This window comes from Coregonus lavaretus (assembly GCF_964263955.1).
Source record: "Coregonus lavaretus genome assembly, chromosome: 9".
Lineage (NCBI taxonomy): Eukaryota > Metazoa > Chordata > Actinopteri > Salmoniformes > Salmonidae > Coregonus > Coregonus lavaretus.
The window spans coordinates 53,407,594-53,422,785 of NC_139996.1; the positions used below are offsets into that span (position 1 = coordinate 53,407,594).

Genomic DNA, 15,192 nt, shown 5'->3' on the forward strand with positions numbered 1-15,192 from the left:
ATGGATTGGTGTAACACAATCTCACACTCAATTAGTGCAAATATGTACAAAAAGTATTTATTGTGTTTTTTTGTAGCTTAATTTGTGTGAAGAAACACAAATGTTTTTGCGACTTTATTCATAGGAAAATACATTTTTTGGGGGCAAACTTTTTGTGTCCAACATTTATTTATATTAAAAAACAAACGTGTTAACAACCCAATATTGTTAATCAACCAGGTTGTTACCAAAATACTTATAATATAATAGTAGCCTTACGTTTATTTATTTTTTATTAATGCCAATGCTGTTGTCTATGTTTGTTTTCGCTTAATACTTTGGGATACTGGTGCTATGTCGGATATTATGAGGGTTGCCACATTGGAGTAAAAAGGTGTATTTGTCTGTTTTTTTTGTGGTATCGATGAAGGTATTTGATTGGGGAATGGGGATACACTTTCATGATGGGAATTTCATGTTTTATTAGACTTCAGTGCGGCTTTTGACATTATCGATCATAGTCTGTTGCTGGAAAAATGTATGTGTTATGGCTTTACACACCCTGCTATATTGTGGATAAAGAGTTACCTGTCTAACGGAACACAGAGGGTGTTCTTTAATGGAAGCCTCTCCAACAAAATCCAGGTAGAATCAGGAATTCCCCAGGGCAGCTGTCTAAGCCCCTTACTTTTTAAAATCTTTACTAACAACATGCCACTGGCTTTGAGTAAAGCCAGTGTGTCTATGTATGCGGATGACTCAACACTATATATACGTCAGCTACCACAGTGACTGAAATGACAGCAACACTTAACAAAGAGTTGCAGTTAGTTTCAGAATGAGTGGCAAGGAACAAGTTAGTCCTAAATATTTAAAAAACTAAAAGCACTGTATTTGGGACAAATAATTTACTAAACCCTAAACCTCAACTAAATCTTGTAATAAATAATGTGGAAATTGTGCAAGTTGAGGAGACTAAATTGCTTGGAGTAACCCTGGATTTTAAACTGTCATGGTCAAAACACATTGATACAACAGTAGCTAGGATGGGAGAAGTCTGTCACTATCAAAAAAGCAGGTCCTACAGGACCTAGTTTCGTCACACCAGGACTACTGTTCAGTTGTGTGGTCAGGTGCCAGAAAGAGGGACTTAGGAAAATTGCAATTGGCTCAGAACAGGGCAGCACAGCTGGCCCTTGGATGTACACAGAGAGCTAACATTAATAACATGCATGTCAATCTCTCCTGGCTCAAAGTGGAGGAGAGATTGACTTCATCACTACTTGTATTGACATATCGGACACCCATGCATACCCCACAAGACATGCCACCAGAGGTCTCTTCACAGTCCCCAAGTCAAGAACAGACTATGGGAGGAGCACAGTACTACATAGAGCCATGACTACATGGAACTCTATCCCACATCAAGTAACTCATGCCAGCAGTAAAATTAGATTTATAAAACAGATAAAAATACACCTTATGGAACATCAGGGACTGTGAAGCAACACAAACATAGACACATGCATACAAACACATGATAACATATGCACTATACACATATGTACACATGGATTTTGTGTTATAGATATGTGGTAGTAGAGTAGAGGCATGAGGGCACACACTTAATATGTTGTGAAATCTGTTATGATTGTATTGTAATGTTTTTAACTGCCTTAATTTTGCTGGACCCCAGGAAGAGTATCTGCTGCCTTGGCAGCAGCTAATGGGGATCCATAATAAATACAAATACAAATACAAATCAACAAATGTGGGGAAAAAGAAGACCTGCATAAAAATCTCTGGTGCATCTGCATGGTATTTTCAACTATAACGAGTCTGGACTATGATCATCAAAGACATCAACCACTCGAGCCACGGCCTGTTCATCCCACTATCATCCAGAAGGCGAGGTCAGTACAGATGCATCAAAGCTGGGACCGAGAGGCTGATAAACAGCTTCTATCTCAAGGCCATCAGACTGTTAAATAACCATCACTAGCCGGCTACCACCCGGTTACTCAACCCTGCACCTTAGAGGCTGCTGCCCTATGTACATAGACATGGAATCACTGGTCACTTTAATAATGGAACACTAGTCACTTTATTAATGTTTACATACTGCTTTACTCATTTCATATGTGTACACTGTATTCTACTGTATTTTAATCAATGCCATTCCGACATTGCTCATCCTAATATATATTTTTTTTATTCCATTCTTTTACTTTTAGATTTGTGTGTATTGTTGTGATTTTTTAGATACTACTTCACTGTTGGAGCTAGGAACACAAGCATTTCACTACACCCGCAATAACATCTGCTAAATATGTGTATGTGACCAATACTATTTGATTTGATCAATTAAGCCATATCAATGCAGTTAAACAGGTTAGTGTAAAATAATGAATTATGTTGGCATACACTTAAGGCACTTCCAAGGCCGTTTCATGATGATTATTACGGTCGGGTCAATCATGTTATATACTTAGGCTATTGTAACAAGGCATATGCCAGCATTGTAGGCCTACTGCCTCTACCCAGAGGACTACTAGGCTTTCATGGCAACGGCCGTTAGAGCTCAGTTTACCACGTATGAGCCCTGGTTAGAGTCCCTGTTGCAGCTTTCACTTTCTAGGGTAGAAGGATTACTTTATACTATTCCAGGTAGTCCTTAAAGAGGTAGGGTGTCAAGTGTCTCCGGAAGGTGGTCAGTGACTCCGCTGACCTGATGGTTACTCTGACAGAGCTCCAGAGTTCCTCTGTGGAGATGGGAGAACCTTCCAGAAGGACAACCATCTCTGCAGCACTCCACGAATCAGACCTTTATGGTAGAGTGGCCAGATGGAAGCCACTACTCAGTAAAAGGCACATGTTAGCCTGCTTGGAGTTTGCCAAAAGGCACCTAAAGACTTTCAGACCATGAGAAACAAGATTCTCTGGTCTGATGAAACCAAGATTTAACTCTTTGGCCTGAATGCCAACCGTCACATCTGGAGGAAACCTGGCACCATCCCTACGGTGAAGTATGGTGGTGGCAGCATCACGCGGGGATGTTTTTCAGCGGCAGGGAGACTAGTCAGGATCGAGGGAAAGATTAACGGAGCAAAGTACAGAGAGATACTTGATGAAAACCTGCTCCAGAGCGCTCAGCACCTCAGACTGGGGGCCAAGGTTCACCTTCCAAACAGGACAACGATCCTTAGCACACAGCCAAGACAACGCAGGAGTGGCTTCGGGACAAGTCTCTGAATATCCTTGAGTGGCCTAGCAGGAGCCTGGACTTGAACCCGATCGAACATCTCCGGAGAGACCTGAAAATAGCTGTGCAGCGATGCTCCCCATCCAACCTGACAGAGCTTGAGAGGATCTGCAGAGAAGAATGGGAGAGACTCCCCAAATACAGGTGTGCCAAGCTTGTATCATCATACCAAATAAGACTTGAGGCTGCAATTGTGTAGGGCTACTGTTGCCTACACGAAAAAAGTGCACCAGTATCCCAAAGTATTAAGCGAAAACAAGCATAGAAAACAGTATTGGCATTAATAAAAAATTAATAAACATAAGGCTACTACTATATTATAATTATTTCTGTGACAATCTGGTTGATTAACAATATTGGGTTGTTAAAATGTTTTTTTATATATATAAATAAATGTGGGACACAAAAGAAAGGCAGTGTAGAACACCATTACCCATCATATATTGCTCTAATCAATTTCAAAAGATTGTTCCGAGGTTTGCCCCCCAAAAATGTATTTTCCTATGAATGAAGTTGCCCCAAAATGTGTGTATTTTCCTACGAATTAAGTCACACAGAAATGTGTGTCTTTTCACACTAATGAAGCCATACAAAAACGCACATAAATGCACAAAATCTGCTGAAATAATTGTTGTACATATATGCACGAATTGAGTGTGAGATTGTGTTGATTGGTGACATGCTGCAACACATGCAGTGCTTATCAAAATGTCAAGCAAGTTTCAATGACCTCAAGTAAACATCTCTGCATCATGCCAAACCCATGTCAATACCCCACTAACATGCATGCATGACTATTCAAACATGCATGTGACTATTAAAAACACCACAGGTCAATTAATAATGGATGTTGTGCTTTCAAACACATTGACATCACCAGGTCTCTATTGTTACATCTGCTGTTGATATGTTGCGTTAGAGCTCGGCATGGGCTCCTCCTCCATCATGTTTCCCTCTCACCATTACCACTTCAGTCATGTACTTCCTCATCAAAACACTTTTGATGCCTCCCGAGTGGTGCAGCGGTCTAAGGCACTGGATCACAGTGCTTGAGGCGTCACTACATACCCGAGTACGATCCCAGGCTGTGTCACAGCCTGCCGTGACCGGGAGACGCTTGAGGCGGCGCACAATTGGCCCAGCGTCGTCTGGGTAAGGGGAGGGTTTGGCCGGCCGGGATTTCCATGTCCCATCGTGCTATAGCGGCTCCTTGTTGCGGGCCGTGCACCTGCAAGCTGACTTTCCTCCGACACGCGGCTGGCTTACGGGTTAAGCAAGCACTGTGTCAAGAAGCAGTGCGGCTTGGCAGGGTCGTGTTTCGGAGGACGCATGGCTCTCGACCTTCGCCTCTCCCGATGGGAGTTGCAGTGATGGGACAAGACTGTAACTACCAATTGGATATCACGAAATTGGGGAGAAAAAGGGGTCAAAGTACAAGAAAAAACATTTCATTACCTCTTTGAGTCTGCTTTGATTCTGCCCTATGCGTCTGCCGGCATCAAGGTAATGAGTGAGTGAGTTTATGCTGCTCGAAAGGCTAAGAAAGAAAGAAAGAAAGAAAGAAAGAAAGAAAGAAAGAAAGAAAGAAAGAAAGAAAGAAAGATTATATTGAGGAAGACATGAAAAAATCCTAGAACTGGCTTTACATTTCAGTTGAACCTTTCACAAACTCTCTTCCCTCCCAAAGGCTTCCCTCGTGCCAAAGTTGACTGTTTCTGTCTCCCTCACTGAGTTTTCGATTCCCATATAGCTGGGAGAGCTGTTGACTTGACGGTGCAATTAAGTCCAGTCAATGTATTGCTCTGGAAAGCTGAGACATGTTTCCCCACGGAGTGGTTTAACACTCAGGCCACTGCCTCAAAAAACATCTTGTCCTCAAAGCCAGGGCCTCTTGCCCATGCGTGAACTGATGCTGATGACATTCACATGTAGCTGGGATGCCTTGGTGGCAAAAGTTGCACTGAGGGGTCCACAAATTCCAAGCAAGAGGCTGGGCGATGCACGGAGGGGAGTAAAAGTATTTTAACACCATGAGACAAGTACATTAGATACATCGGAAATGGTAGCGCACTCTCAACATGAATCTAAGTCACGAAGTGTGGGTGAGGCAATGTTGTAAGGCTTTTTCAGTATTATCTGAAAAAGCAAAGGTACTTATTTGCATTATGTGGAATGGCAAGGTATAAATTGATCAATATATAGATACATACCATGTATTCCAATTGAAGAGACCAATGAGCCATTATATTGTCCTCTTCAACATTATCTGAGAGCATAGCATGTGTTATGGTATTTCCAAAATCCCTGTAAATGCTGAGGACTCAGAGTGTGTGGATTATTTGAGGCAGACAGTGCCACCAGGTCCTCAAAATAAGTACTGCCTTCTTCCCGGAAAAGGCACAGGCTCTGGTGCTATTTTCCAGGAAACTATATGTTAGAGACATAATTATCTCAATGTTATTAATATCAGATACACTACATTCAGGTTCACGAACTAGTATCATCCCTCAGTCTTCAAGTGATGGAAATGTATTGAAGACCATTGGGTTTACTTGGAGTGCATACCCACTGAGATGAATGAATGGCCCTATAGCCTATGTCTTTATAATCCCAAATACAGACTTTCAATAATGAAAACTGCATTACTAGGTAGTGAGTTTTGTGTTTAATCATCCAATCGATGCATCACTCTGGTCGCTCTAAAATAAGTCTGTGGGGGGGGATAGGCTAAATCACGTGCAAATTAATATGCGTCAAACACCCGTGAGAACACTAGATCTAAATACACAGTGGTCCGAACAAGGTGCATGCATCAGCTTTGTCCCTCCCTCAACCCTGAAGACAAGAAAGGGAATTGCTGCTACAGACGGCATTCACACAATATCCGTCTTGAGTCTGGCGGTGCAGACTGCCTCAAGGAGAGAGAACGGTGTTCTTGGCAACGAATGCGTGGGAGTTGCTCACTTCGCTCGCCTCCTTTTCCTAGTGGACGATAGAAGGCGCATTGGGAGCCCCTTTCCGACGGAGGGATAGCGAGCTGGCGGAGATAGGAACCAGTGCGTCGTCGGTAGACAGAAGAACAGGGCAGTTCCACCGGACTATCCATTTCTATTAAGTCACAGGCGGTATCGGAATCTGGGGGTACCGTGTTTTATTTAATTTTTTTATTGTCGCTCAAAGCAATAGACTCGAGATAGTGGGTCTCAATTTGACTCTTTCTTGACTGGGAGTTGCCGTTGGGAGATATGCGTAAGGATGTTTGGAAACAGCAGTAGTAGGTGAGTATCCCTTTAGACTCGCCCGCGGCTAGTATTGTTGCGGTGGTATCAAACTCATCAATTTAGAAAGGACACTCGAAATGGATAACATTTGTATTAATGTTCAATTGATGTCAATGAATACGTTTACATGCAAACTATTAATTCGATATTAAACGGATTATTGCAGTAGGCCGAGTATGGCATTAGTCATGTAAGCATCTTACTCTGTTTATCTTAATCGGCGTAAGGCGATATTTGAAGCAAGCGTATACCGATTAAAACACCTCAGCAATCTTTCGAATTATTAAGACATGTAAACGCCTTAATCAGTTACAGCGGTGTATTTGATTTGCGCATGTGCTAGCACGAGCAGCGCGAGCTTCCTTCTTTTATGGGAGTGAAGTGAGTTCGTAAAAACTGAAAGTATGCATCTTAGAAATAGTTTCCACATACAAACTTTATAAGTCTGAACACAGAATCAATTTTTTTTTCTCACAAACATAACATGGTCGCTGTGGTAGAACGTTTATTTTGATTGGTGATTTTCTGCATTTATCAAAGTCCAATCAGGTAGCCTGATTTCATGTAAACAGGATCATTAGGGAAATCGTTCTTCTTGCAAAGCATGTAAATGTTTAAATCGAACTATTGTATTACTATTCATAATAATTGTATTATTGTGTGCATGTAACCGTTACTCAGTGGAGGCCAAAAGTCCTATTACGGACCGTGCAAGGGGAGAGCGAGCAGGGCGGGCTCCGGTTTACTTGAGACTGGTACGTGGGTATCGAAATATGTATTGTAGGCTATCCAAATCGGTATCCAAATACAGTATGTATTTCAAACAATTTAGATGCGTAAATGCCTCCGTTTTCTTATTACCACAATGCATTAAAATGTGTGATCATTGTAAAAACGTACACCTGACTATGATGAATGAAATCGCATTTAATAATGTTTCAATATAATATTTATTATGGACCTGATTATAGAGACTGAAAGCTGAATGTTGTAAGTTTCCCCGACAATAATAAGGAATTGGAATAGGCAGTAGGCTATAAACGATACAGAGATACATTAATATGGGATATTCACATCCTCTTCAGGTGAATTACCAAACCATTAATGTTCTGCTAATTCGAGTGTAGTAACCTTTTCTAGTTTATCTGGTTTACTTGTAGGTAAGATTGAGATCATTTAAGACTATAACCTCTAGATAGACTACTGAAAAAGGGGTAACAGATAGGTGATTCAGGACAGCTATCTCTCTCCCTCCATCTCTCTTTCTCTCTTCTCTCTCTCTGTGTGTGTGTGTGCGTGCGCGTGCATTCATGTGTGTGCAATGATATTGTGTGTGTGTGTGTGTGATCGTTCTGTGTGGCATTTGTGTGTTATCAGTGAGGAGGGTGAAGGATGAGTACATTCAGTATCATAAAAGGCTTCTCGCCTTTGCCCATGAAAATGTATGGATACAACTCAGTCACACTGTGACGCAGGAGTGAGTTTTGTGATCAGTCATATTTTATTTATAGGGAAAAGAGGCAGATGGCCCTCACTAGATGAGCAGCATAACAACCACTCATTGTTCTTATGTTGTTGATTTGGTTGGAATAATGACATGTGCATCCAAAATTAGTCTCAATGCTGGTTGCCATAATGTTAGTTGATCCAGTATGCAGCTAAAATGTTTTTTTATCCAAGCGCATATCTTTCATATGTATTTTGAGCATAATGCTGTATTGTTCCAATGTCTGGGCCCCTTTTTTTTAAAGAAATATAATCCTACTTATACCAGTTTCCTATTGTCATAACTATACATCATATAAATATTATATCATAAGACTGTGCGACGCTGGTGCCCTTCTGACATTCATAAACTGATGTATTTTGGTTTATAAATAGCCTAAGAGAGGAACTGGGAGAGCAGCTTCACTGTAGATGGCATCTCGAATAGTAAAGCAGCATCCCTGCTATCTGTGAAACACAAGCCATGTAGATGATGGATGCTTGAACTCTGGAGATAGCTTTGCATCTGCAAGGGTGTGGCACTGTGTATTCTCATTGTTTTCACCAATATTGTTCTTGTTGGTTCCATAAGAGCTTTTGTTGTCTGCCTATCGGGGCATTAAATCAAGGTGGCTGCTGCTAACAGCAGCTGATAGTAGGCTAAGTGTTATCCGCTTCATCCAATCACCCTGCCTTCATTAAACAAATGAGAGCTTGGCGACCTTGCTGTTGCACTGCCCTTCAATGGCGTTCACCTTTTCACCCCCTGCTGAAGGATAGACAGATGCAGATAAAGATCAAATGCCACCTGCCTCAGTATCTGTGTGTTAGAGATGTCGACGATCCACATTCGGTACGATGTGTGCGAGCCTTAATGCCCGGGAAGCTCTGATTCAAACTCCCATTAAACAGCTCTGCAAGGGTTATAATGTCCAAATAAGTTTGTTACTCCCCATGTGGAGTTTCGCTGAGTACCCAACTATCTTCATTTACTCCCGTTATAGCCGGTATGTACTCCCGTCCTTAATGGGAGTGAATGAAGATAGTTGCTCAGTGAAACTCCATCTTTAGTGAGTAACAAACTTATTTTGACGACATAATGCTTGCAGTGTTGTCTAATGGGAGTTTGAATCGGAGCTTCCTGGGCGTTAGAGAGGCGACCCGTCATACTCATTGTCGAAATCTCTAATGAACAGATACAGGGGCAACCCAACCCCAAAGCAGATGTTATAATATATTACTGGTTGCTTAATGCCTACCCATATATACTGTGTCTCAATATATTGTACAGTATATTGAGATATACATGGATAGGCACTTAGCAACCGGCAATAAAGGAATTTTCCTTATAGTATATTTGCTGTGACAAAATACAAAGCTTACATTTAATAACATTAGGTTTTGACATATTTGATGGTTACATTATTTATTTATTTGATCAAATACAGGCATATACCCATGTCATGCATGCAGTAAACGAACATAATCCCAACATCAAGAGGGGATTATTGCTGCATTACAATCACCTTCATCAGATTTCGCATTTTGACCTGTGGCTTATACAGAGCCAATTTGAGGTTGGGAAATAAGTTACTAAAAACCAGATGGTACAACCTACAGTACTTACCTACGCCACATGACCTCAAGGTTGGGAAGTAAGTGTAGTATTTGTATATAAGTGTACAGTATAAAAATGTATGCAATCACTAACTGAAAGTCGCTCTGGATAAGAGCGTCTGCTAAATGACTAAAATGTAAACATGACTGAAGGCTTGACAACCTACAGTGCAGTACTTAGTTCCATCAAATGACCAGCAGTGCCAGTGAGTCTAATATTGGCTTATGATGTGTTCCAGTGTCGCTGGGAGACCCTCATCCTTGGTGTAACGCTGACACCTTCTGCTGTGTTGACAAGGTGTTTATTAGTCCCCGTTGTGAGCCTGTCATTTGGTAATTTCTGTGATGACATAGCACGTTATTTTCAGTTGACATAGGGGAGACCAATTAAGTTGTTTACTTGGCCCTTTTCACCCGATACTACCTCAATGTTGTCAGTGTAATGCCTCAAGGCAAATGCATTGTAAAAAGGACAGTTAGAGGCTAGCACTGAGTTTGTTCGTGGGAGGTGTGCCTTTTTATTTGGTTTCCAAACTCCTCTGTACATCCGTGTTTGTCCTTGGTAGTCCTCTTTTGAATCATAGCAGCAGCAGTCTCCTCCATGTGATTCATTTCAGGACAGCCATATGCAATTTTTCAAGGTCTGCTGGAGTGGTGGTGGCTGTGTTTGTTAAGATGCTGTGTTGTAGTGTTTCATGTTGTCTCAGTTGTGGACTCCAGCAGGGAGCTGCATTTCTCCTTCTGGTGTGAAAACCTCCCGAGCAGCTTGATGTGGATGGTTTGTCTTCAAATGTGTCACTTGGGGAACAGTTGTTTACTTTGCCTTATCCCTCTTTCTTCTTCTCTCCGCTCAGTCAGGGTTGAACCTCCGTGGGATGATATTTATTGTTTCCTTCCGTGGCCCTGAGATAAAACTCAGTGACATGTAAAACGGCCAAAGCCTGGTTCCCCCCTTCACATTTGATGGTGTTTACGAGGCGTCGTAACTAATGTACAATGTTAATACTGTGTGCTTCATGTAGGGGAGAGTGGGGTAAGTTGAGCCAAATTGGTTAGTTAAGCCACCCTGTGTGTCTTGGAAACCATACACAAAATGAATCTTGACCAAATAATTAGGTCCAAAAAACAGATTTTCACAAAGTCAAGTGAATTTATTGTGTTATAGGTTTCATGATTCTTGTATCTAAACAAAAAGTAGATAGTTTTGTACATCAGTTGGTGTAAGCTACAATATGAGGCCGTAAACCTAGCATGAAATTGCATCCTTCTAGCAGTGTGGGCTAATGTAGTAAATGTTTGCCTTGTGGTAAGTTGAGCCAGTTGCCACCATAGCCCATACAAATCATGATTACTTTTAGTCCGTTTTATGCATAATGGCCCCGATTCCGACCCGAGTTAAGCGCGTGTAAATGGAACGTAATTCCCTTTTTATGCACTTTTCTCTCTATGGGTATTCTGACCTTGAACTTAAGCATGAGAATAGCATGCTTATTCACCCGCTATTCGTTTTGGGTGGAGATTGAATAAATTAAGGTGTGGCGGAGGTGTGTCTACAGATACTCCGTATTCTGACCTTGACTTAATTCCACCATCTTTACGTGCAAGAAAAACATGAATAAGGTCTAGCAAACCTACCGGTTCCAAGTGGGAAAAGCATCTACTTCATTTTTTCCGAAATCACACCAGTATCCATGCACTGTAATTGACAGTACAACTTGATAAGAGCTATTGATAAGAGCTAGGTAAATTAGTAATCTATTTGGATAAGAGAATTGTAAATATAGATGACACTTGTTTTAGATACATTTGACCTTATAATCACTGGAGACAAATGTGAAACCAGTAATATGGCAGCAAACTGAAGCTTATCAACATATCAACTTTCCCACAGTAAAGTTTATGAAATGGTGTGCCATTATGCAGAATTTAAATTGTACTGCCTTTTAACTTGCAGGGATGGGCACTCTCGAATGTCTTCATTATAGGCTACCTTTCTCTGTTTCCTATTTCTATCATGTTAAATATTAGCCACTATCAGTATCGACTGTCAGTAGGCCTAATAACAACACACATTCAACTGCCAATTTACAGTTCCCTTCAGTTGGTAAAGACATGTAGGCTAACTCAATCGTTATGGAGCGGAGCGCAGATCAAGCCTTAACAGTTTGAACCCGACACATGGCGTAATACTTGGCTGTGTCATCACACAGTTTCATGGTTGGTGCAGGCAATAAATGAGGGTATAGCCTACTATTGTACACTATTCTCCCTATCATAATTATCTGTACACTAATCTTCCAACACTACCATGGGTTAAAGAACTGAATGTGGCAATTTTCAGTATGAATCAAACCACTGTATTTTTTTATTCATCAATATATTTAGTGCATAAAGGCTCTCCAAACCTGTTCTTATGATTCATACATACTTTCCTATCCCTAAAATCTGCCTAAATAATCGACAAGATCAGAGAATCTACCAGTTGGTGTTGAAACGGAGACGAATATGCATATATTTAGCTGGCTTTCTTTCATTGATGCCTAGTTTCTGAACCCGTTCTCTCTATGTATTCTAGTCTGTCGCCAACATTCTAATTAAAGGTACACCATATTTATATGGATGGCTTAAGATAAATGTACTCAAAAGCCTATTGAATGAAAACTCCACAAGAAAATCTGTTGGCCAGCAAGTGGGAGGGTTTTCAGCGGTTTCATTTAATGCCTGCGCAAGGGACCCATGCCTGCAAAGCCCGTTATGCACCTTCTTAAGGTAAGTCTGAATACCAACTACTCAGAAGTGCATAGGAAAAGCGTGTCTAAGGCATCATTTCATAAATCGGAATCGGGCCCTATATGCATAGTAGTATTGCAATTTGTGACCGACCGGCTCGATTCGGTCTTATGTAGCAAAATTAGAAATTGTGTTTTTTACATTGGATAAAAGTAGAGACTCCATGCTAGAAAATGGTATATCATACACTACAGTTGAGGAACAATGGCAAAGTAATTCTGCTTTGGAATTGATAAACTTGTAACCCCACTTTTGAGAAAATGGCTCCTGAATGTTTTGGTACACCTAATGGAGAGCTCTTCTTTGTCTACACCCATTCATTGTTCACACCCTCTTAAGCCTTAGCCCCACCCATCTCTTTTAGGATTCACATGTGAGGCCATGTGCTAAACAGCGTGAGTACGGTAGTGTACTAAACAACCAAAGATTAAGACTAAAAGCTGGTTTATAGAACGTCTATCGACATGTCTGTAGATAGTTGTCGCTGTGACATTATGAACATTCTATTGTCGTCCGACATGACGTTGTCGTTATGACAAAGTAATGACCATATCATATAGCTGACAGTCTTAATTTGTATTCATTATTACAGGAAAATAAACTCACAACAAGATCCTTATTTACAAGTTAATGGCAAGATAATTACAGAAAATAGCTCACAGTTGTGAGTGTGACAAAATAAAAGCAGGGCATTCTACCGGAGAATTTTAGAACTTGGACACTGTCTCATTGGCCTAACGTTATATCCTAATTTGACTTTGGTGCATGCAGGTTATGTTGTTTTTCACATTACCGTCTCTGGTAAACACACACTATATAAAATAAAATAATGCACAGGATACAGAAGGTGTAAACGGTACAGTGAAATGGTTACTTACTTAGTGGAGTCTTTTGTTTAGACATGTAGCTAGCTAGCTAAACAAGTAACGATAATCCCAACTCATAATGTTACTACCCTGCATGAATCTGCCGGTAGCAAAGGTTAACCAACTAGGTTCAATGTTAGTTAGCTAGCTAACATTAGGCTATAACTAGCAATGCAAATGGCTCGGATATGAATAATATTACTACACAGATCATGCACGTAACGTTAGCTAGCGAGCCAGCCAGCCAGCTAATGTTAGCTAGCTAACGAACAGTACGCTTTAACTTGCAATGAAAACAACTTTCTGACTAAATTAGAAATGTACAGTGGGGAAAAAAAGTATTTAGTCAGCCACCAATTGTGCAAGTTCTCCCACTTAAAAAGATGAGAGAGGCCTGTAATTTTCATCATGGGTACACGTCAACTATGACAGACAAAATGAGGAAAAAAATCCAGAAAATCACATTGTAGGATTTTTAATGAATTTATTTGCAAATTATGGTGGAAAATAAGTATTTGGTCAATAACAAAAGTTTCTCAATACTTTTATATACCCTTTGTTGGCAATGACACAGGTCAAACGTTTTCTGTAAGTCTTCACAAGGTTTTCACACACTGTTGCTGGTATTTTGGCCCATTCCTCCATGCAGATCTCCTCTAGAGCAGTGATTTTTTTTTGGGCTGTCGCTGGGCAACAGACTTTCAACTCCCTCCAAAGATTTTCTATGGGGTTGAGATCTGGAGACTGGCAAGGCCACTCCAGGACCTTGAAATGCTTCTTACGAAGCCACTCCTTCGTTGCCCGGGCGGTGTGTTTGGGATCATTGTCATGCTGAAAGACCCAGCCACGTTTCATCTTCAATGCCCTTGCTGATGGAAGGAGGTTTTCACTCAAAATCTCACGATACATGGCCCCATTCATACTTTCCTTTACACGGATCAGTCGTCCTGGTCCCTTTGCAGAAAAACAGCCCCAAAGCATGATGTTTCCACCCCCATGCTTCACAGTAGGTATGGTGTTCTTTGGATGCAACTCAGCATTCTTTGTCCTCCAAACACAACGAGTTGAGTTTTTACCAAAAAGTTATATTTTGGTTTCATCTGACCATATGGCATTCTCCCAATCCTCTTCTGGATCATCCAAATGCAGTCTAGCAAACTTCAGACGGGCCTGGACATGTACTGGCTTAAGCAGGGGGACACGTCTGGCACTGCAGGATTTGAGTCCCTGGTGGCGTAGTGTGTTACTGATGGTAGGCTTTGTTACTTTGGTCCCAGCTCTCTGCAGGTCATTCACTAGGTCCCCCCGTGTGGGATCATTTTGACCTCACGGGGTGAGATCTTGCGTGGAGCCCCAGATCGAGGGAGATTATCAGTGGTCTTGTATGTCTTCCATTTCCTAATAATTGCTCCCACAGTTGATTTCTTCAAACCAAGCTGCTTACCTATTGCAGATTCAGTCTTCCCAGCCTGGTGCAGGTCTACAATTTTGTTTCTGGTGTCCTTTGACAGCTCTTTGGTCTTGGCCATAGTGGAGTTTGGAGTGTGACTGTTTGAGGTTGTGGACAGGTGTCTTTTATACTGATAACAAGTTCAAACAGGTGCCATTAATACAGGTAACGAGTGGAGGACAGAGGAGCCTCTTAAAGAAGAAGTTACAGGTCTGTGAGAGCCAGAAATCTTGCTTGTTTGTAGGTGACCAAATACTTATTTTCCACCATAATTTGCAAATAAATTCATTAAAAATCCTACAATGTGAGTTTCTGGAGAAAAAAAAATCTGTTTGTCTGTCATAGTTGACGTGTACCTATGATACAGGCCTCTCTCATCTTTTTAAGTGGGAGAACTTGCACAATTGGTGGCTGACTAAATACTTTTTTTCCCCCACTGTATAATATCAAAAAAACGTAGCT

The 15,192-nt window shown here is 41.1% G+C and overlaps 1 protein-coding gene across 1 annotated transcript in view; it reads left to right on the forward strand.

The window, feature by feature from the left end:
* The first annotated feature begins 6,272 nt into the window (after positions 1-6,272).
* lingo1a (leucine rich repeat and Ig domain containing 1a) overlaps positions 6,273-15,192 on the forward strand; it is a 54,353-nt gene continuing 45,433 nt past the window's right edge. Inside the window, exon 1 of the mRNA XM_084169232.1 lies at positions 6,273-6,519. The gene's annotated coding sequence lies outside the window, so the exon portion shown is untranslated. The remainder of the gene's footprint in view (positions 6,520-15,192) is intronic.